Source organism: Aulonocara sp. 'chitande type north' Nkhata Bay, linkage group LG1 (assembly GCF_057382095.1).
Source record: "Aulonocara sp. 'chitande type north' Nkhata Bay isolate Kocher_YH1m ecotype deep benthic linkage group LG1, A_spYH_male_GT1.1, whole genome shotgun sequence".
Classification (NCBI taxonomy): domain Eukaryota; kingdom Metazoa; phylum Chordata; class Actinopteri; order Cichliformes; family Cichlidae; genus Aulonocara; species Aulonocara sp. 'chitande type north' Nkhata Bay.
Genome location: NC_141344.1, coordinates 33,092,805 through 33,114,892, shown reverse-complemented (window position 1 = coordinate 33,114,892; position 22,088 = coordinate 33,092,805).

Here is a 22,088-nt window from a genome sequence, read left to right as displayed (position 1 = left end):
CCTTTTAAAGCTTCTGTTTAAACATGTTGTTTACAATGGTGTGTGCCATGTCTGCTGTTTTTCACTAAAGCACTGACTGGCACTGACAGTGATTGGCCCCATTCCAAACCCTTCCACGTCCATACCACAGTTTGCTAGGTTTTGCAAACCTGACAACCCGTTAACAGCTGTTACCTTTAACGGCAGCAACTTCTAAGGATTGCAAGTAAGTTCAAGTATGAATCTAAAAATATTTTGTAAATCAGCCCCTTGATCACTTAGGTGGCTGAGTGTGCTGCTCTGCTTGGGGAGCCCAATATTGTCTTGAAGTGTTGCTTCCAAGGGGGGTACTGCAGTAATGGTAAGGTGATTGGTGTTTGTTGGACTAACATCCAGGTGAATTCCATGACTTATTACAGTGTTGTGCTGTTCTTGATCACCATTATTCAGCCTAACTGTAAGTGTATGACTGATTCCAATTTATGTAGCTTTCAGCAAAGCACCATCTCGGCCAATGTTTTTAAATGTATTATTTTTATGGAAAAACATCAACAACACCCAGTTTCCTCAACCTACATTTGTAAATTTGCACAAAATGTGATCTGACACACTCACATACTGAGTGGGGTATAACAGATTTTTGTCCTTGGAGTTGTAGACATTCAAAAAGAGATGTGGTTAATATTAATAATGTTAAAAATACAGAAGATTATTGTGTAGATGATTGTGTAATGTTGTGCTACCCAGTTACTCAATTTTTTCATAATTATGGATTTCTTTTTATTGTCAGAATAGTTTGATGAAGTTATTGAGAATCCCTTATTTAAACAGACATGGACTCTGCTCTCAGATGACTCCTTGAGGCATCATTCCCAACAGTGTACTTATATTAATTTCATTAAATATAGCTGAAAAAAATTGCGCATGTAAGTTCTAAGAATACAAGGCCCATGGTCATTTCTTCATTGGCAGTGTGGGATTGTAGGGGCAGAAGTGGAGAGCTGGAAGCATGAAAAGCTAATGAGATGGTAAGATTCAATTGATGGGATAAAATTAAACAGGAAATGTGCCTGTGGGCATTTGCATAACATACACAAACAGAATTGCCCCAAGCATTTTGCTTTGAAGTATGTTATTACTGTACTGTGAGATTTTCTTGGCATTAATTGAAATTCTGTATTACTTGCAGTGGATTCATAGGGGCTATGATAATTACTTTTAATTATGAAACCCTTTCAAAGAAATGAATGGTTAACATGTCAACTTTTAAGGGTCTGTAAAAAATTCACTTCTTCTTCTTGACTTTTCCCCTTCCCCTTTCTTCCTTCTGAACCCCCTCTGATAAACCTTTACATTTTGTGTGCACTTTGTCTCTCCCGGTATGTGCGAAGTTCCCATATGACATATCACATTGTACTGGCTCTGTTATTTGCCTTCTAAACATAAACTGCTGCCAAACATTACAGAATAAAAAAAAATCACTTCTTCTTCTTTCGACTGGTCCCACAGTGAATCATCGGCTTCCATCTCACCCTATCCCTTGAATCCTCTTCTGTCACACCAAACCTTTGCATGTCCTCCTTCACGCAATCCATAACATGACATAAAATCATGAATAACACCTTCAACTCTACCAGCTTTAAATGTTTGACCCCAGGTATTTAAACTGATTTACCAACACTACCTCTCCTCATGTCTCTCTCTCATTTACACACATATATTCTGTCTTGCTTCTATTGGTATTCATTCCTCTTCTCTCCAGTGTATAGCTCCATCTCTCCAGACTTTATTTCACCTGCTCCCTACTCTCACTACAGATTACTAGGTCATCTGTGAACATCATAGTCCACGGAGACTTCTGCCTGATCTCTGGTCCCTGATGCAAGCCCACCGCACCTTCTTTCACCACCCCATCTGTCTTTCCAACCGCACACCTCACCCCTGTCTCGCTAACCTGCATGTCCTACATCCCCAATCACATAATTCTTTGCCAGTACTGACTTCTCCAGTAAGCACCACAGTTCCCCTCCCTGTCACCTGCTGTCTCTAGATCTACAAGGACATAATGCAACTCCTTCTGGCCTTCTCTGTACCTCTCTATTAACAGTCTCAAAGTAAAGATTGCATCTATAGTGTGCTTTCTCTGCATGAAGCTATACTGCTGGTCACTGATTGACACCTCTCTTCTTAGCTTAGCTTCAACAACTCTTTCTCACAGTTACCTGGTATTGCTCATCAGCTTTACCCCCTGTAGTTACTGCAGCTCTGTACATCACCTTTGCTCTTAAAAATTGATACCAGTACACTTCTTCTCCGATCCTTAGGCATCCTGTCACTTTCCAGGATTCTGGTTAACTGGTTAAAAAGTGCAGCGACCTCTTTCCAAGACATTTTCTTACAGACACCTGCCCTCCATCTTTTCAGCTCAGTCTGTCCGCATAGCTAATACAGCCTTTGTCACGTTTTTCTTTACTGTATGCCTAGCCTCAAAGTACTCCTGTCTACTTTTTTCACCTCCCTGACTATCTCACTTTTTCTTTGCTGAACTCTTCTTTCCAGAACTGCCATCGAGTCTCCTTGTCCTCTTTCCTCTGTCAGAGGCAACACCAAAGACCTTCTTGGCAGTTTCTATCCCAGTCATCTGGTAACCTTTCCCTAACACCCAGAGCCCGTCTCAACTCCTCAGCGAACTCTGCACATCATTCTTCCTTCTTTAACTTCCATCATTTAATCTTTGGCTCGCTTCCTCTCAATTGTTTCCACAGTCATCCAACAGACTACCATTCAATGATGCTTAGCTATAGTCTCCCCTGACACCACCTAGCAGACTCCTATTTTTTTAAAGGTAGCACCTTCTGCAAAGGATATGTTCCCCCCTCTTCTTGAAGTATCTATTCACAACAGCCATTTCGATCATTGTCACAAAATCCACCACCATCTGTCCTTCTGCATTTCTCTTCTTAACACCAAAAGTCCACAAAAGTCATCTCCAATCACCAGTCTCTCCGTTCTGAGGACGCTCTCTACTACTTCATCCAACTTATTCCATATTTCCTCTTTCTCTTCCAATGACAACATTTAACACCACCCCTTTGAGGAACTCCTGATCCTGTCTGACACTCTCTTCACTTCCACAACACTATTCACATTCCTTCAACATTACCCCTACTCCATTTCTCTTCCTGTCTACACCATTGTAGAACACTTTGAATGCACTTTCGGTGGCCTTGGTTCCCTTCCACCTGGTCTCCTGGACAAACAGCACACCTGAAATATATTATTTATGTGGATGAACATTACAATTCACTCGTTACTAATAGCTAAAAAAGAAAATATGTAAATCTGACAGAAATCTGAGTTCATAATGTGTTAAACTGCTAAGCCCAATAGTGTGTTTGGCACCAACATTTCAAGAGAGGAAATAAAAAGACCTGCAGATATAAAAATAAACTGAGAAAATTGGAACAGCAAAATAGCAGTCATGAAATGATTCTTGTTATGGTCTAGCAATATTTTCAGATAGATAGTGCAGAGATGCTAATGGGTGTCTCTCCTATTTTAACTATTATTTGCAATGGAACACGAGGAATGTGCTTTTTTTCATCTTTTAGCATTATGCAAGCGACTGCTTTACTTCCCCCATCATACTCCAGATACAATCTAATAATTCAGATGATTCATTTGGTTTAGAGAAAACTGTTTGGAATAAATAAACTACAGCGACAATAGCATACTTAGGGTAGTGTAATTCACCCTAAATAGTAGAATTTGTTTTGCTCGTGCCTCTTTTTGCCCCTATGTGTCTTCTGGCTTGCACCCTTTTCCAGATTCATTTCTTTTCCACCCTGTGTTTCTAGTCTGCTGCTCACCCCTCCCCCTCTGCCCGTGCTCTCTTCCCTGCTGTCACTGTGTGACAGATCGATGCTGTATCCGTTCGGCTTCCCCTTGCAACTGTATTCTCCTGGTAATTGAGCTCAGCTGGTCTCCCAGGGGGCCACTGATTTTCACAGGCGCTTCTAGGAGCACACTCCCTCTTCTGTCATCTACATCATCCCTTGCTCCTTCCATCCAGCCTTTTATTTTGCTTTCTTCTGCCATCCCAATTGCAGCTGCCACCTGTAAAACTTCTAAAACCAATACCCAAAAGCTGTAATTGGTTTTGATTCCACCTGCTATGTCATCTCACTCTCCTTCTACTGCCTACTGAGTATGGCTACGCTGCACTCTCAAACAAATATTTCCCCCTTTTACAAATCTAAAATTTGGGATTTCAAACAATGACACAGAGAGAAGAAACAGACTGTCAGCTTCTGCCAGTTTGCTTGAAACTTTGTGGGGCTGTAAGCCTTACAGATGGAAATTTATATTAGGGCTGGCTGCCAGAGCCCCTTAAACCATGACATTTTTAGTTAGAAAAGCCATTTAATTTAAAGTTAATCCTATCAAATGGGGTAGGACAGGCAGACCTCAGAGGTATACTTTTTTGTCTTATCATGTGTACGTTATTTTATCATTTTTCCCAACTTGGTCAATCACTTTTCTCCTTATGGCTTCATATCAGTGTCTCAGATTGTATTAATTATTTTTGAAAAAAGGCCACATCAGCCATTTTGAAGATAATGCAAATTATTTTACTTAATGAAATGAAATGTTTCACCACTTTATACACTTTATTTTTGGCTTAAACACCAAAAATAAAGTGTATCAAGTGGTGTTTTTGGTGTTGGCAAAAGTTTTTCCTTAAAATCTTCCATTACGTGATGCATGTTGCATCTATTTTGTGATTATGTGCATGCATATATGTGTGTGGTAGAGATGAAGTATGAAACTGAGCGTGGAACCAGAACTTTACAATTATATTTTAATTACACTGTGATTGGAGGATTCCTATGGCTGCATTAATGAATTAATTATTTTTAAATGTGCATGAGGAGATTTTAAATGTTTGGTAATATGTTGGACAGCTGATAGGCAAAAGAGATTTGTTAACAAAAAAAAAGCCCCAAAAACAAGACAGGAAAACAAGATGATTAAGATAAATGATTGATTAATCAGACTGGGAGGACAAAGTGGCAGTCATATAATGCATGAGAGCATTTCAATTGTATGGAGTAGAAAAGGCTAAAAATATGAATCAAAAAATGACATTTACATATTAGACTATCTTTTCATAATTTGAAATAACATGAAATATAGAATATGTGACATGGTATTATAAATGTTCTCTGACATGTGTCTAGCCAGTGCAGATGAGCATTATTTAATGAGTTTCTACTCTCCAAACAACTTTGTAAGTGCTTACACCTGCTTTATCTGTGTGTACCAACTTCACACTGTCACTGATGTCACATTTAAAGGAGCAGCAATTTTTTAAAATCTAGACATTTTCTTAGGGATCCCTTATAGACAACAAAGGTGGGCATGATTTTTTTTGTTTGCAGCACCCTGGGCTCCTGTCAGTTACAACAACCAGTGTGGTGCATATCTCATGACCTGCACCTCCATGTCCAGCAACATATCCAGTTTCCCTTCAAAACCTTTGTTTTTTCGTGTGTAGAAAAACCTTTAAACTTGTTGTTAACGTTGAGAAAGGGTACATTTTATTCAGAACCATTTCCTAAACCAAAACAAATAGTTTGGATGGGTACAATGAATCAAATTAATGAAAAAAAAATACAATCAGCTATGCTTTGAAATAAGTTAACTATGATCTTCTGTGTTATGTATGATTCAAAAGTGTTGTTGATTCAGATCTTACACATACAAAAACCTAATTGGTTTCTAACTTACTTTGTGAAAACTATATAATGCGATGGGCAGCAGAGTGTATCTGGACAGCCTGTGGCTCTGAAGGTGCCTGCTGATAGAAGACTAATGTGGCATAACCATGTCTATCAGCATGACCTCTTCTCTTTGTCCAGTGGCTCATAAATAATGCTAGCAGCTTCTTGTACATTTTTCAACTGATTTTCAGTTTAACTTTTCCCTTGACTGAGTACTCAAACTCAAACATTTTGGATACTCTATTTTAAAATGGGAAAAAAATTGAACCACAGTAAAACGAGTAGCTAACAGGACTAAGTGCCAGAAAAATGCCCCTCAGCTGAAATTCACAGGTGTTGTTTTTTTTTTTAAATTTATGCTAGTTTTATTTTTTCTGTAAGCTATGTTTAATGTTAATGCAAATCAACTAGAGTTCTGTTGTACACACCCTGCCAAGCTTCATTTGAAAATTTGTAGTTGAAAGTTTGTCATTAAAGCCACTAAATAGCACACCATTGCCTGTCTCAGTTTCACTGAATATGTAGGGGAGAATACAAGGGAACAAAACTGTAAGTTACAACAGAAATCCTGAGATCACTGCCCTTTGATGTCTATCAACTATTGTAAGCACACTACTGAAAATGATTTTTAGAATAAATAGTATTTTAAATTATCTTTTATTCTCATGGCTGCTATAAATATCTAGTGCTGTTTCAGAATGTAGAGCATTTGTAAGAAGTATGAATTGGAAGGTCACTTGGAGCAGCATTGAAGAGTGAGTGATACATGCTGTTGAGAATGAAACATATAAAGAAGAACTGGGCCCTCTTCCAGGGCCCTATTCCAAGAAGCGGGTTTAACAACCTTGATTGTTAAGGCTGAGTTGAGGGAAACTCTGGGTTTTTCTGTTCCAGAAAGAGAGTTAAGTAAAACTGTACAAACTTTGTCAGACTTTGTGAACTTAACCTGCTCCCTGGAAGGTTTTCTTCAACAAACTTTCTTTCTGACTCCTCCCTCCTGTTGCACCTGAAACTTCTGACTGACACAATTTTTAATGTCTTCATTCAGAAAGTCGCCATCAAAGAGCATAGCAGAGCAAATTAATCTGCATAAATTTACATTTTTGCAATCCGCGAAATCCCATGTCGACATCCTTATTTTTATTTTTTCTACTAATCAGTCGTCAACGTAAGGACAGAGAAAGCAACTGCATTGCAGTCTGTAACTGTTAGTAGTAAGAGCTGTTAGGCCCATTTTCTTGCACTGGAAACATCTATTGTACATCACTGGATCATTTACCATACTGTATATTACTGTAGCAATCACTGTCGTGGCGGCTGCAGCTCACGAGGTAGAGTGGATCATCAACCAACTGGAAAATCGATGGCTCGATCCCGGGTCTCTCCAGTCTGCATGTCCTTGGGCAACATACCAAGCCCAGAGTTGCCCCTAATACATCCATTGAAGTGTGACTGTGTGTGTGAATGTTGGACAAGGTGCTTGGGTACAGAAAAAAAGAAAAAAACCCTTACATATATCAGCGAGTACGCAATTGGGTGACTGAGGCTTGTAAACATGTTTTGAGTGCCCAGTTAGAATATAAAAGATAAATAATAAATACGTTTTATTTAAATAAAACTTATCTCCATCCACCCATCTTCTTCCGCTTATCCGGGGCCAGCCTAGGCAGAGAAGCCCAGACCTCCCTCTCCCCGGCCACCTCCTCTAGCTTGTCTGGGAACACCAAGGCGTTTACAGGCCAGCCGAGAGATAGAATTCCTCCATGGGTCTGCCCCAGGGACTCCTCCCATTGGGAAATGCTCGGAACACCTCACCTAGGAGGCGCCCACGAAGCATCCTTGGCAGATGCCTCATCCACCTCAACTGGCTCCTTTCGATGTGGAGGAGCAGCAGCTCTATTCTGAGCCCCTCCCAAATGGCCATACTTCTCACCCTATCTCTAAGGGAGAGGCCAGCCACGCTTCGGTGGAAGTCCATTTCTGCCGCTTGTATCCGCGATCTCATTCTTTCGGTCACTACCCACAGCTCGTAACCGTAGGTGATGGTAGTGACATAGATCAACTGGTAAATCGAGAGCTTCGCTTTTACACTCAGCTCTCTCTTCACCACGGCAGACAATTACAGCATCCACGTCACTCTCCTGCTCCATTCTCCTGGCACTGATGAACAAGACACCTAAAATACTTGAACTCCTCCACTTGGGGAAAGAACCCTTCCCTAACCTGGAGTGGGCACTCAAATGTTTTCCAGCTGAGGACCATGGCGTGAGATTTGTAGGTGCTGATTCTCTTTCACACTGCTTCACACTCTACTATGAACCATTCCAGTGGGAGCTGGAGGCCATCAGCCGATGAAGCCAAAAGAACCACATCATCTGCAAAAAGCAGAGATGTAATTCTGAGACCACGGAAGTGGAAGCCTTCGGCTATTTGGCTACACCTAGAAATTCTGTCCATAAAAATTCCGAACAGAATCACTGATAAAGGGCAGCTCTGACGGAGTCTATTACCTAATGGAAACGAGTCTGACTTATTATAATCAGTCACATTGATGGAAAAACGTTTGTCACAGGTGAGATCATCAAGATGGTGTGTGCATTAAAGTGAAGTCGAGGCTGAAATGACTTTAAGACTATAAAACCGAACTAAACATGTTTTAAAGTGACCTCTTATATGCAGACAGCAAACTGTGCCTTGGTCAGAGTCCATTTGGACAGCAACAGAGATCTCAAATAGATAAGGAAAATAGAGACATACTGGGTCTGTTCATTGTGCCCTCGTTTTGTCCAGACACGATCTCTATTCCTTATTCAAAATGGCTTATCTTTCCAAATTCATATTGAAATTATTCAAATCTAGGAGGCTATCATGCACATAGTTTTGTAAAAACTTTTTTTTGACACATTTTCTTTATTTATAAAACTTTACATTAATTGAACATTAATTTTCTTTTATTAACGCTCTCTATTATTAACAGCCACTCAGCAAAATATCTCTTCTACTGTTGTGAGGGAGCCATCATCAATCAGTGAAGACTGATATTAGCTTCTATTATCTACATTTTCATCAAACTAATAATTGCATCCTGTTTAAGATAAACGTCATGTTCCTTAGTGACACATATTGAGATCCCTTGTTCCACTGGATTAAAATTTAGCTGTTGCTCTTTCTTTACACATTACCATAGTGAATCATGGCCACAGCTCATGATGGCTTTCTTTTCTCTAGTTATACACGCCAAGTTTCTGAAATGAGTAGACGATGTCAGAGTTAATAAAGTTTGAGTTGAGTTTAAATTTAGTTTAAAATGTTGAACATGCTTCCTGGAATAGGGCCTGGTTAGAAGAAGTCCCAAACACAGATGAAGTGAAGGGAGCCAAATCCAGGGAAACACACGAGACACTAGAGACAGAAAAAAGAATGAGAATAAAATCAAAACTCAATATTATCACAAAAATCAGACCTAAACATGACAACAACAGAGCAGAGGTGGAACAGTACTGTTTATATAATATTTGATATTATTTATTTAAAAACTTAAAATAAGGAAACTTGTGTTTGGTTGATTAATCCTTTGCTGTAAAAAAGCTTCTTGGCAATAAACCTTGGTGTTGGAAAACCTATCTCCCTGTAAATGATGCCAAAAACTTGCCAAATCTTCTTTGCCAATGCCAAACAGCTTTATTCTGCTTATGACTCTTATTTTGAGTTTCTCGTACCTCAGGTGTTGACAATCAGGTGCCCTATTGGCATCACATCTAGGCCCCTTTTCTTTTAGATTTCTTTTAGATTTTTGATCGACTCACCACAGATCTCCATGGCTGGTTTCTCCTAGACTGGTTTTCCACACACCCCGGAAAACCAGCCTGAGATCAACTGGTTTTCCGAGGTGTGTGGTTGTCGTGATAGCAACACGTCCGAGCGTAATTAATATGTGACATGAATGCTACAACAAAGGTGGAGTTCAAGGCAAGAATATACCTGCTGCTCGGTCTGTGGCTTTTTGTCAGACTTGAGGGACCACAGTGTTGTTTTTTGTTGCCATTTCCCTCGTTACCGGGTTTCAAAAATGGCGGTTTTGATTTTTGTGAAAAGGTCTCTCATGACTTATTGAGTGACACTACTGACCAGCCATGGCTGGCGACGTCACATTTTCGCACCTTTAGCTGCTCTATTTCCATGTTGTGGACCCAAAAAAACAGGGTTTGACCTTTGGTTTCATTCTATAATACTGGAGTTGAAGGTTTGAGAGTGTTTGACCTCTTAAGCCCCAACGCCCCCTGATACGGGGGCAAAAGGCAGGAGATCAGGTAGGCTTGGGGCTTAAGAGGTTAAACAAGAGAGAAAAGTATGAAAATGTTCATGCCTGTCTGAGAAAAGTGTAGCATGTAGTGAGGGGTTTTACAGCCTTTAAACATCTATAATAATTGTAAAAAATAAAGCTGGCTACTTCGCGGATTTCACCTATTTTTGGAAAGTAACTCCCGGGATAAACGAGGGACCACTGTACTTACTGAATACACTTGAACCCATGTGAGAGCTTGGTTCTCCTGTTTGTGCTGGAGTGACCAACACAACCTCATTGGCTGACTTGCAACAATAATGGTTGAAGAATGGGCTGGCCAACAGTAGCAAGTGATCAAACTGGTTACCAGCATGAGGAGGAGGTACCGGGCTGGTGTGGCTGTGTGTTGTGTGTATTATATTTTCCACATGCTACTGAAGCTGCTGTTTGTTAAATGAAGAAGTTGTTAGGTAGTCAGCATATCTTGTGTCTTCACACAACCAATCAATCTAATAAACAACACCAAATGAGAGTCAAAAGCAGAATGAGCTGCTTGGCAGCAGCAAAGAAGATTTAGCTTTTTCATGGGCACAGCCCACATACTCGACTCTAGAGTTCAACCCACAAATGCACAGTTTAAGGGGGAATAAACAGGCTTTCCAAAGGTATAAGATGTATTGCCAAGATGCATTGTACAAAAAATTTATAATAATAACCAAACACACATTTGCTTACTTTTTATGCCAAGTTTATTTAGCAACATTTGCCTGTTTTACATCATCGCCTTGCTCAAACTCCCAAACTCATTCTCAAGGTTTACCAAGTAGCAGCGGTCCCCAGCCTCGTCCGTGAGTCGTTTGGTACCGGGCAGCGAGAGTTGAGGCTCAGGTGTGAAATGTATGGTTTTCAGGGTTTCTATCGGTTTCCAGCGTTATTTTGTTATCATTTTTATCATTAACTCGGTTTTCCTGGGTCTTTTTACGTGTGTTATGAATAACACTTCTATTTTTCAGTAGTGATACTACTTTTATTTTGTTGTATTTATCCACGACACCTTAAAGGTCCGTGGCGCAAAAAAGGTTGGGGACCGCTGCCTTATAGCATTGTTAGGCACTAAAACTGATTCAAGTGACATTTCAATTGAAGCAACAACAAAATTTGATTAAATAACAGACAATGGGAAAGAAATATATTCAAAAGAAAAACAATTTTTCTGACACTGGAAGGTTCAGAGCATTCCTTTTCATCATATTATACCTAAACAGGACCTCTCTGTCTGTGTTCTTTGTAATACAGTTTCCGAGATATCTCTCAATTGAATGAAGGTGTGCACTCTGTATAGTGTTCCTGTTGCCTCTCTTATGGCAGATTTACTGAACACTTTGTCTGCTGTAGCCTGTCTGAGGCACTGATTCACAATGCTTTTGAACATTGCTTTCTAGTGTGCAACTATTGCCTGTACATTGCGTGTACATGATTTATCATGTGAGTATTAGAAGTTTCACTCTGAAGTGTGAACAAACCTCTCATTAACTTCAAATGCAAATTAGACTGTCTCTCTAGATTTTAGATCTAGATTTTTTTGCCGCTGGAACACCTGGATAGGTTAATCTGAAGCTTTCATTGCTAAGTAGCTGCACTATGTGGGCCAGTCTGTTAGGGTCAGACAATTGTATTTTTTTTATTGTGATATTGTATATCATTTACATTATCAGACTGCTAATTGATGTGCTTATTACTGATGACTGGACAGAGGGTAACAGCTGGCATAATTCATAAATGTTAGCATAGCTCATCTAACAGCACATGTACTGTGTTTTTGGTTCATTTTGTCAGATGCATATACCTGTGAAGAACTATACAAGTGCATTAATTTCTCTGTTTTAAAACTGAGAATATTATATGTTATACTTAGGATTAAGAATGCCAGACTACAAATGTAGCTGCCAAAGGACTGGGAGGAAAAATGAATACAACAAACATAAAAAGCTGTGAAGTAATAAAAGGAGCATTAAAGTATTCCAGATAAAATGCTGTGACAGACCACAGGGTGATACTTTTTAAATCTCCCTTCAGGCATTGGGTGAATGGCTAGCCTGTCCAATGTGAATAAATTAGAGGATAGTTTTATATTTTATACTGAATGAGCCAAGATGAACTTGGAATAGGAAATCAAATGGCAAATCCCTTTGGCTGATGCAGAAAACAAAGAATACTGTGTGCATATTCTTTGACGTTTTTCTCTGAATATTTTTTAAGATTCCTGGAAGCACAATTTGACATATCCAGAATGGCTAACTGATGGTTCAACAATCCTGATCCCTAAGGATTCCCCAGTTCAACTAGGCCAATTATCTGCCTCAGCTCCTGTCAGGCGTCAGATACCCTGCTGGGATTATAAACATAAGCGGACATATAAGCCAATGACATCTAAATATGAAAGCTCATAGCATGCATGGAGTCCAGCACCATGTAAGACTGTATGCTAAGCTGAAGGACTAGTGAGTTTCAGAACCTCGATCTAGGGTGAAACAACAAACAATGAATACATCTATAACATGACCAAAACTGATCACGTGCTTAGTGAATACCTAAGACAGCAGAAACCTGAGAAAGGAGCAAGAAGAGGAACAGACCCATGCACAGTATGTACCACTGTCAGACAGAAGAAAGTTTCTGATATCAAATATCTGTCATTAACTCTGTAATGTCACCACAGTGCTCCATGATCTCACTTAAGTGTAAACATGGACCTAAATTTGAAAGTTTAAAAAATGTCATCTGGATGAGACAAACTGTATTACTGACACAGTCACAAATATTGTGCAGGATGAAAACATTCTGTAAGGACTAGGTGAGAAATGCTTCTTTAAACCTCATAATGTTAAGAGACTTTTAAAGCACAAATTTGCAGTAAATGTAAAATTTGCTCATGCTCACCTGTCTGTGTTTAAGAGATATGGTGGACTGTGGCAAAGTGTCTGCAGCTTTAAGGAGGGATTATGTTTTTTTTTAGACATTACTGTAATAACAGCATTTGGAATCAATCTTTTATTCAAACATGAGAGGTAACCTTGCCAAAGAAAAGCAATTAAATTGACAAAATTAAACTGTGACAGTAGGGTGTCTTGTAGCAACTATAAAATGAGTTTGGTTGTTGTTTTTAAAGCTGTCTCAGAATTTAGATGCTTAAGTTGCTTTGGGAGTTGCTAAGCACTTTACTGTGCAACGACAACATTGATGACTATATTAAAAACTTGGCAACTACAGTTCTCGGCATCATTCCTTGCTCTCTGTTCAAAGTTCTGATGGTTTATTCATTACAGCAAGTTTAATAACATATGTAAACATTCTATATCATGAATCGGTACACATACAGTCACTGGACACTTACTACTTCACTTTTTTACTACCTTCCCGGACATACCTGGATTTAATACCTGTTTTCCTTCAGAGTAGAAAACTCTTTTTGGAACAGATTCAACAAGGTGCAGGAAAAATTCCCCAGAGACTTTTTTCCTTATTGACATGATAACATAACATATTTGCTGCCACTGGACATCCATGATGGGAATCTCCTGTTACAGCATATCCCAGATATGCTCAGCTGGATTTAATTTTGTGACTTTGGGGGCTATTTGAGCACAGTGAACTGTTGAAAAAAACGAGTTCAGACTAAGATGATATGAGCTTTGCGACATGGTGTGTTATCCTGATGAAAGCAGAGGATGGATGAACTGTGGTTTTAAACAGATGCATTAGGTCAGCAGCAATACACAGGTAGGCTGTGGCATTTAAACACTACTCAGCTGGTAAGAAGCGCAGAGTGTACCAAGAAAATCTCCCACCCATCATTAAACCACAACCACTAGAAAGAGTCAGGATGGATCGATGCGTTCATGTTGCTTTCAAATTCTCACCCTACCATCTGAATGTTGAAGCAGAAACCCAGGCTCTTCATATGTCTGTGACGGTTCTCAGTCATCCAGGTCATCGTAGTCTAAGGAACTTGGAAAGAAAAGAAGAAGAAAAGAAAAGAAAGTGTACGCTTTAAAAGCGTCTGAACTTCTTTAAGTTGCTTGATACTTAAAGACGTTGCTTCTTCATACAAAGCACAATTTTTTGACAGTCTTTTATTGTCCAATTCTAGTGAGCCCAGACGAAGGAGATTCAGTTTCCTATTCGTAGCTGAGAGCAGTGACACTCAGTGTGCCTTCTGTTGTTGTTGCCATCAGTTTCAGGGTTCAACATGTGATGCATTCAAAGATGCTCTTCTACATAGCTTGGCTATAATGAATGGTCATTTGAGTTACTGTTGCTTTCCTCTCAAGTCTAAGCAGTCTGACCATTTTCTGCTGACCTCTGAGAATAACAGAGAACTGCAGCTCACTGGATATTTTCTCTATTTCAGACTTCTCTGAAATGCCCAAATGCACTGGGTTGCTTTGTTACCATATAGGCTGATTAGGTATTTGCACTAACAAGCAGTAAACAGGTATAGCTAACAAAACCGATCACTTTGTTAGGTCCAGAAAGACAACCGATAGATTACAAAACATGACTAGACTAGTGCTATAACATCAAAGGAGATTTTTTTTATCCCTACAAGAATTTTTTTTAAGTTATGCCTATGGGATCAATGCTTTGACTTGGACATCCCCCAAGTGTGTCTAACATGATCAAAGGGCCAGAATTTTCAGATATTCAGATCAATATCACAAGAGTTATTGGATGTATTGGCACACAATTTAGTACAGATTTTGTACAGATATTTTAAGTGAATATTTTTAATTTGTCGAATTCAAAAACCATTTTCAAAAACCATTAAATGGATTTTAATGCTTTACAATAACCTGCAGTTATGATAAACGTATTGTGTGGCACAGGGACTATGCTGGAATCACCTTAAATAAGCGACATTCCCTTTTGCTCCAGCTCTGAACTGTATTTAGTAATTAAATGATTGCACGTTAATGAATATTGTATTATACTCCCTGAACATCATTTTGCTACAAATGTCCAGTTATAGATAACTGAAAATTCAGTTGCTTGGGCTAGTGTAAAATTGACATTGGTTCTAGTGTTTATTGAGAGCAGATGGCCAATGAAAACTGAAACTTAGAAAAACACAAAAAGTGAGGTTTTTTTTACCCTTTATCTTGGTGTTCTCAACTTTAGCTATTTTTAGTCTGATGGAAGACAAAATATGACATATTGGGTTAATGATCTGTGATAAAGGTATCAAATTTATTTGTTTTTAGACTGGGCCAAAAGTGTCACATTGCCACATCAATCTTGATAAAGTGACACAGGAGAAATTTAGCATTTGACTCCCTGGCAGCTGTAACTTCTTGATTCTAGTAGACTAAAACTAGTTGTAGCGTGAGTTAAAACTATTTGCCTTTCTACAAAATAAATGAGAGTAAATGTCTTAGAAAGTATGCTAAAGACACAGGTCACTCAAGTAAGGTCTGTAAATGATTTAGTAGTGGTACATAGGTCAGGTGTGGGTTGAAGACTTGCTCTTCCATCTCTTGGCAGTTGGGTTGTCTTTTGCTTTTAGGATGGATGGTAAAGAAAAAATCCTGAATTTGAGATTTTATGATTGGAAAGTCTGTGCAGCATACCACAAATTAACAGGACCTTTAATAATATCAGTTTCTCGCCTTCAAACTGAGCTTATGTTCACTGGTGTATCATTGCAGCACTGGTTTAACTAACAGTAAAATTAGGAAAAGGGGTGCAGAGCTCCACACATATTGGATTCTTTATACAGGGAGTGCAGAATTATTAGGCAAATGAGTATTTTGTCCACATCATCCTCTTCATGCATGTTGTCTTACTCCAAGCTGTATAGGCTCGAAAGCCTACTACCAATTAAGCATATTAGGTGATGTGCATCTCTGTAATGAGAAGGGGTGTGGTCTAATGACATCAACACCCTATATCAGGTGTGCATAATTATTAGGCAACGTCCTTTCCTTTGGCAAAATGGGTCAAAAGAAGGACTTGACAGGCTCAGAAAAGTCAAAAATAGTGAGATATCTTGCAGAGGGATGCAGCAGTCTCAAAATTGCAAAGCTTCTGAAGCGTGATCATCGAACAATCAAGCGTTTCATTCAAAATAGTCAAGAGGGTGGCAAGAAGCATGTGGAAAAACTAAGGCGCCAAATAACTGCCCATGAACTGAGAAAAGTCAAGCGTGCAGCTGCCAAGATGCCACTTGCCACCAGTTTGGCCATATTTCAGAGCTGCAACATCACTGGAGTGCCCAAAAGCACAAGGTGTGCAATATTCAGAGACATGGCCAAGGTAAGAAAGGCTGAAAGACGACCACCACTGAACAAGACACACAAGCTGAAACGTCAAGACTGGGCCAAGAAATATCTCAAGACTGGTTTTATGGACTGATGAAATGAGAGTGAGTCTTGATGGGCCAGATGGATGGGCTCGTGGCTGGATTGGTAAAGGGCAGAGAGCTCCAGTCCGACTCAGACGCCAGCAAGGTGGAGGTGGAGTACTGGTTTGGGCTGGTATCATCAAAGATGAGCTTGTGGGGCCTTTTCGGGTTGAGGATGGAGTCAAGCTCAACTCCCAGTCCTACTGCCAGTTTCTGGAAGACACCTTCTTCAAGCAGTGGTACAGGAAGAAGTCTGCATCCTTCAAGAAAAACATGATTTTCATGCAGGACAATGCTCCATCACACGCGTCCAAGTACTCCACAGCGTGGCTGGCAAGAAAGGGTATAAAAGAAGAAAAACTAATGACATGGCCACCTTGTTCACCTGATCTGAACCCCATTGAGAACCTGTGGTCCATCATCAAATGTGAGATTTACAAGGAGGGAAAACAGTACACCTCTCTGAACAGTGTCTGGGAGGCTGTGGTTGCTGCTGCACGCAATGTTGATGGTAAACAGATCAAAACACTGACAGAATCCATGGATGGCAGGCTTTTGAGTGTCCTTGCAAAGAAAGGTGGCTATATTGGTCGCTGATTTGTTTTTGTTTTGTTTTTGAATGTCAGAAATGTATATTTGTGAATGTGGAGATGTTATATTGGTTTCACTGGTAAAAATAAATAGTTGAAATGGGTATATATTTGTTTTTTGTTAAGTTGCCTAATAATTATGCACAGTAATAGTCACCTGCACACACAGATATCCCCCTAAAATAGCTAAAACTAAAAACAAACTAAAAACTACTTCCAAAAACATTCAGCTTTGATATTAATGAGTTTTTTGGGTTCATTGAGAACATGGTTGTTGTTCAATAATAAAATTATTCCTCAAAAATACAACTTGCCTAATATTTCTGCACTCCCTGTATGGTTGACAGACTGCAACACACAGTGCAGTGTTTTTTAAAAGTTTTTTACCCACTTTTTTGTGTAAGCTCTGGACAGAGCTTTTTTCTTCATTTCTTTGTTTTTGATGTGGCGGATCATCCTTGTTGATGAGAACTGGGTCGCTGACTTTGACATAGCAGTTGTTAGCAATTAACCTTTGAAGGGTCTGTAGTTTCCTAGGTGGCATGTCAGGTTGGCAACCAATAGCATACTTGTTGACAGTGTAGAGGTTATGCAAAATGAACTTGTACTCCAGAGTGAGAGTGTCAAAGAAAAGATCTGCAATGCAAGATTTTTCTCCTTCATGAAAAAAAAATCACTATAATATTTTCAGTTTGCTACTGATGAAGTACATATTCAAGAGAGGACATAATGGGACTTCATTAAAGCACGTCTGCCTGGCGTGGTGATGACAAATACCCCATGAAAAATCCAGTCCTAAAAATGAAAAAATGAAAAAGGACTTTCCATGCTTACTCTGTTGTGCCACATATTTCTGAAAGAGGTTAAAAATATCTTCCCAAAAACCCACAACCAGACACTTTCAACACACCATCACATTATGTTTCCATTATAACAGAAGTGGGATTCACATGGTGGTAAATTTTCAATAATCTAGAATCATATTGCTTTGCTGCGTTGAGCTTTATGAACATGTTTGATTGGGACCTCAGTGAATACAGTATCTATATTCTATGTCCTTTTGAGGATAACTCGCCATAATTCACAATACTTCCTCATTCAGTTCCTCATCCTCATAAGCATCATTTAATCAGGTGGTTGGGGAACAGAAATTTTGCTGATAGGTTATTGTCAAGCCTTGAAAATATGGAGGCAAACAGGTGAAAAAAGGGAAGGCTGTATTGGATATCTTGGTGGTGTTTTTGTACGTGGATGTTCTAATAAGTGGTCTGTCAAAGAAAACACAAAATACTCTGTGCAATTAATTATTTTCTTTCCTTTTTTTCAGATGACCTACTGCCTTGACTTGATGCTGGTCTGATGATTTGAGCCACTTGTCACAATCAAGCTTCTGTATGATTTTTATTTCTTTCTAAGCACAGCTGCTACAAAGAGAATCATTATATATAATAACCAGTGTTGGGGAGTAACAGAATACATGTACCGCCGTTACGTATTTAAAATACAAAATATGAGTAACTGTATTCCGTTACAGTTACCATTTAAAAAGGTGGTATTCAGAATACAGTTACTTTGTTGAAATAAATGGATTACACTGTGGTACTTTCCTGTTTCATATTGTCGCGGGTTTTGTTTGACAGCTACGTCCTGTTGTTCCAGGCGGCAGCGTTACGGTTGCCATGGTTACAGGGCGACGCTCTCTCTCTCTCTCTCTGCGACTGTGTGTTTCCTGGGTGAGAGAGCGCCTTTTCGTTGTTGTTGTTGTTGTGCTAAGCTAACAGGCAGAATGCTACAAGCATAGCTCTAAAGAATGTAGCATCATGGGCAGTGTAGTCCGTGTTGCAGGGAGAATGACCTGCCATACACCTTAGGGGTCTGTGAGCGCGAGGAGGGAGAAAAAGGGGAGTGGAAAGGTACGAGTTGTCATCGAGCAAAAACGGGAGCTGGAAGCATGTAAATATAATAATAACCACTTCAGCCAAGAAGAGTGCCTGACGAGCCCAGTTGTAAGTAAGCTATTAAGACTTGACTGTACACCGTGTTCGTGTTTTCCTCCGAAAACAATAAGTTTAATAAGGAGCAGTCTTTCAACGCCTCTCTCTGTCTCTCGCAAGAAAAGTTGACCCACACAACAAAGTAAAGCTATTTTTCGGCTACGAGCCGACAGGGACCCCGACGTTTTAGTCAGAGGTCCCTTTACTACAGTTCGGAGTCGCGGACCTTCAGTAACAGTAATAAATCACACAGCAATAGTACTACATTCACGTTGTTGTAAAAAGCCTGATAATATATTAAGTAATCCAAAGTATTCAGAATACGTTACTGTCAACGTTACTGTCATTGAGTAACGTAACGGAATACTGTAACGACCGTGGGTTTGGGGAGCTGAACTGGCTAAACTGCTCACTAGCTAAACGGCTAGCGGGGCGCTAGCAGCTATCGCTAAACTTCACAATGAATGGAGAGCGCTCGTGCCTCATACACCGCACGACCCAGAGCGTCTCAGCAGCGGACTGGTAATCCCCAAATAATCCAGCAGGAGGCAGTAGTGGTTCACACCAGGCGTTTATTTACCATCTTTTTCTACAGCAACGTAACGCTGCTGACACCGAACCCCTATCGCGCTCCCACCACATAGAGTCGCGGTGTCAGCCAACCACGCCAATTCAACCCACTCCACAGAATACACATCAACTTCACTGTGGCTTACATTAACATAACACTAACACAACATGCGAATCAAACACATAGGAACTAGCAGAACGATAGAAAACACAGACAACACAATACCCAGAATGCACCTGGCTAACAACCCCAGCCAGGTCATTACACAGCCCCCTCCCAAAAAGGTTTAGTGTCCCCACAACCTTAACTGTCCACACTGTAGTCCAGCAAATGTCCTGGCCGGCGTCGAGTACGCTTCGGCCTTGACTGGGAATCCATGGCGCCCCCATCCGGGCTGGGCGTAGGGGGCGAGGAGTCCCCAGGCTGCACACCAGCCTGCGGGTTGGGGGCAAGCGGATGGTATGGCGCCAGCCGGTCCTTGTGTAGCACCACCCGCCTTCCCCGCCCCGGCATCCGGACTCTGAAGACCACCTCCGACAGCTGTTCCAGGATCTCGCCCGGGCCTTGCCAATGGCTCATGAGCTTGGGGGTCAGCCCCCGCTTCCTCTGGGGGCAGAACACCCAGACCCGATCTCCGGCCCCAAGCATAGGACCGTGCGCACGGGTGTCATACGCCCGTTTCTGGCTGGCGACCATCGCGACCAGGACGTACCGGTTGCCGGCATCAGTAACAGGGAACGGACCCAAGATGTCCACTCCGATCCGCTCCATTGGCGCCCCAACCAGGTATTGCTGCAATGGGGCATGGGAGCGCTGGCTGGGACCTTTCTGCGCCGTGCAGTCGTCACAGCAATGAACATGGATCTCCACGTCCTGACGACACCCCGGCCAGTAGAACCGCCGCCTCAGCCGTCGCACCGTCTTGCCATTCCCAAAATGGCCAGTACCTGCGGCCTCATGAACCCAGCGGAGGACCTCAGGCCGCAAGGCCCGGGGAACCAGGAGCTGGAGTATGTCGAAAGTTCAGCATCTAGGTTAGGCTGGCGTGGTCTGTCCTGAGCAGGAACTTAGTGCCCAGGAGGTAATGACGAACCGCCAGGACCACAGCCAACAGTTCACGCCGGGTAACACAGTAATTCCTCTCGGCCCGGTTGAGGCTGCAGCTGTAGTATGCCACCACTCGCTCCTCAGCCTCTCCCCTCTGGGAGAGCACCGCTCCGACCCCCACGTTGCTGGCGTCAGTGTCCAAAAGGAAAGGCTGGCTGGGGTCAGGATACGCCAAGACCAGGGCACTCACCAGGGCAGCTTTCAGCTGCTCGAAGGCCGTTGCACAGTCCCCCATCCAAGCAAACCGCTGACCCTTGTTTGTCAACTGATGCAAGGGGCTAGCGACGGTGGCAAAGTCTTTTACAAACCTCCTATAATAGGAGGCCAGCCCCAGGAAGCTTCGTAGCTCGGCGACGTTCGATGGGGGAGGCCAGTCCCCCACAGCAACCACCTTCTCGGGGTCAGTAGCCACCCCCTTTTTGCTCACCACATGTCCCAGGAACTTCACCTGGCAAGCAAGAAGGTTGCACTTGGCCGGGTTCAGCTTTAGTCCGGCCCCGCGGATGGCAGTCAGAACTTCTCGTAGGTTAGCCACGGCCTGTTCAAAGTCCTTAGCATGAGTCAGCAAGTCATCCAAATAGACCACGCAGCGGGCACGGGGAATGTCTTTGAGGACCCTTTCCATTAACCTTTCGAACGTGGCTGGTGCATTGCATAGTCCAAAAGGCATCACCTTAAACTGCCACAGTCCTTGCCCTATGGTGAACGCAGTCTTGGGCCGTGCCTCAGCAGCGAGCTCCACCTGCCAGTACCCACTGCGGAGGTCTAGCGAGCTGAACCAACTGGACCCTGCGATGTAATCCAGTGCGTCATCGATGTGAGGTAACGGGTAGGAGTCCTTGCGGGTGACCGCGTTCAGACGCCTGTAGTCCACACAAGGGCGCCACGCCCCTGTCTTCTTCCACACCATAACCACAGTTGCGGCCATTAGCTGCCATCTCTTTTATCAGTTCCTCGGCAGCTTGGCGTTTGGCGAGGGGCAGGCGGTGGGGCCGCAGCCGGATTGGAGCAGCTGCTCCAGTGTCTATAGTGTGCTGCACCAGGCCCGTCCTTGTGCAGTCCTCTTCCCTGGTGGAAAAAGTGTCCATAAACTCTGCCAAGAGGTTCTGCAGCTGCCGCTGCTGTGTCGCACTGAGGTGTACCCCACTCCGCCGCCCAAGCTCCTCTACTGCCGCGACAGTCTCAGGTGACGGGGAGACTGCCGAGCTAGGCGGCGACTCTGGCTGCGGGATGTTGGCCCTGCTTAGGTTCGCCCCCTGGGTCCTCTTCCACACCCTCGGCCCCTGGCTGTGGCATGGAGCTGTGGAGCGCGAGGGCTTTGGGGGTGCTGGTGGGGTGGGGGTCTGTCCCTGGCTACCGCGGCCCACTTGGAGTGGCAC